Source organism: Phodopus roborovskii, unplaced genomic scaffold (assembly GCF_943737965.1).
Source record: "Phodopus roborovskii unplaced genomic scaffold, PHOROB, whole genome shotgun sequence".
Taxonomy (NCBI): Eukaryota; Metazoa; Chordata; class Mammalia; order Rodentia; family Cricetidae; genus Phodopus; species Phodopus roborovskii.
In genome coordinates, this window is record NW_026126480.1 from 7,258,031 (window position 1) to 7,260,184 (window position 2,154).

The 2,154-nt window shown below is 40.4% G+C and overlaps 1 pseudogene; it reads right to left on the reverse strand.

The window, feature by feature from the left end:
• Window positions 1-207: 207 nt before the first annotated feature.
• On the reverse strand, window positions 208-1,669 carry LOC127228927 (histone-binding protein RBBP4-like; annotated as a pseudogene).
• Window positions 1,670-2,154: the final 485 nt, after the last annotated feature.

Here is a 2,154-nt window from a genome sequence, read left to right on the forward strand (position 1 = left end):
AACTTGAATGTCTACTAATTCCTGAATAAAAATGACATCTTACAATATTTATAGTCATAGCTCAGACTCCTAACTCACCTGACTCTATTCCTTATCCACTCTGGCCTTTTACTTGATAATCTTCAAAACTTGGGGACATAGCTTAAGAAGAAAAATAATCAACACACAATATACCTCATTTCTGAAACTACTGTAGACCTGGGTTTATTATAGAAAAATCCTGAAGAAAAATTTAAATATAAGACTGTAGCTTTGTTGAATTAAGTTCCCCCCGTTAATATTTAGAAAACATCCATGGATTGGGATAATAGTCTTGTTGATGGCACGTATTGTAGCCTGATAGGATGAACAAAGTCTATGTCTCAAACTAGTTTTAATCTATCCGAGGGTTCATAGGAAAACAAGGCGAGTCTGAATCACAAGTGCAGACTGTGTAAGCTTGCCCTTCTGGATTCACACTTCCTTCAGGGTCTTCATCATTATAAATGTTCTCTTTTATAATGTGTGATATTGTCTTCTAATACAGAACAAATCACCAAAGGTTCATTTGGATTCCAGGAGAAATTATTTATCTTGGCAGTGTGACCCCATGAATAAACAACAACTCTGGTGGGCCATCATCTACATCTTCTAGGGACTGTTCTCCAATTTTTCTTAAATCCCAGACATTCTGCCTACAATCACTACCTCTAGAAGCCAAAATAGTCTTGTTGGGAGGTGACCAATGAACTCAGAATCTTTCATCCTTATATGATGCAAAGGAATGCACCCCAAGTTTCAGATTTCTCAGATGCCACAAGGCAACAGCCTTGTCAGCAGCTGATCCTATGTCAAGAATTTACTCACTATAAGGATTGAAAGATAGGCAGTTCACTTCAGCAGTGTGAGCATTCACCGAGTTACTTAGCTTAGAAGTATTGTTTGAATGAATATCTCACATCATAAGTCACTTATCATCAGCAACTAACCCAATCAGAGACTTGTGGAGCAGATGCCAGGAAACAACCTGTACTAACTACTGCTGTAGGCCCTGTAAAGATGCATCCACCACCTTTCCTTCTTGTGGAACTGCACTGATGTCGCAAGGCAGATGGTATGGTGGTCTGAAGCACTAAGTAAATGCCTGCTGGTGTTTGGATTCCAAGAAAGACCATAACCTTCCTCCTGATGTTCCCAGAGATGCAAATCTGTATTGCACTATCCAGAAGGGTCTGGTTTAGAAGGATACTTTGTGTAGTCAAAAACAAGTACATCACTGGATGGAGTCTTTGTTGCAATGATGCAAGGGTTCTGGGGGTATATACTGAGCCCTGTTTACTTCTCCTTCATGGTTGATCTTGATTTCTATTTCAATTTTCTAACTGACAGAGCCAAAATCTCCAAATTTGCCTTTTTAACTGTCATAGTGTGATGCATCAGAGTGAGCTGGGCTCTGGCTATCACCAGGTAGTTTTGTTCATCAATATGCAAGTTCCCAGGACAAGCCTGTGAATGTTGAAATCTTTCCCTTCAGGCTTGGTTATATTTGGAAGCTACTGGGCAGTTAAATGGGGCCACTCCAGGGCATGGGTAATTATAAAGAAAAGGGGTGGTCTTCTATATTTTTGTACTTCTCATTGATCACACATTCTTCCACCACATCATCAAAGACAGCCTCCTAGTCAGCCATGGCAGCATGGGGAGGGGTTGGGGATCCAAGGGTCCTTCGTTGCAGGAGGAACAGGAAAGTGAAGAGTGCTTGCTCTCCATGTGAGGCCTCTATTGTTTCCTCGTGCTCTTCTTACTGTGGACACAGGCCATGATTTTCTTGAACTTAATTTTTCTTAAATTAGCATAGTCTTGAGCTTTTGCTTCTAAAGCTTCACTTTTATAGTACCAAAGGTACCCTCTTACTCAAAACAGATCAGTGAAAGATGTGTGTGTGTGTGTGTGTGTGTGTGTGTGTGTGTGTGTGTGTGTGTGTGTGGTGTAAGACAAGGGGGTAGAGACTTCCTTCTTTTCTCCATGAATTTGCATTTATATCATAGAATTCTTTTATTCATGCATTCCTGATGTGGATGGACTTCATCATCAGCCTGGCCATCCAAGCTTCCTTCCACATGTTATTTTTCCTGATTACAGACACTGTCATTGTCAAATACATAACTTTTGGGT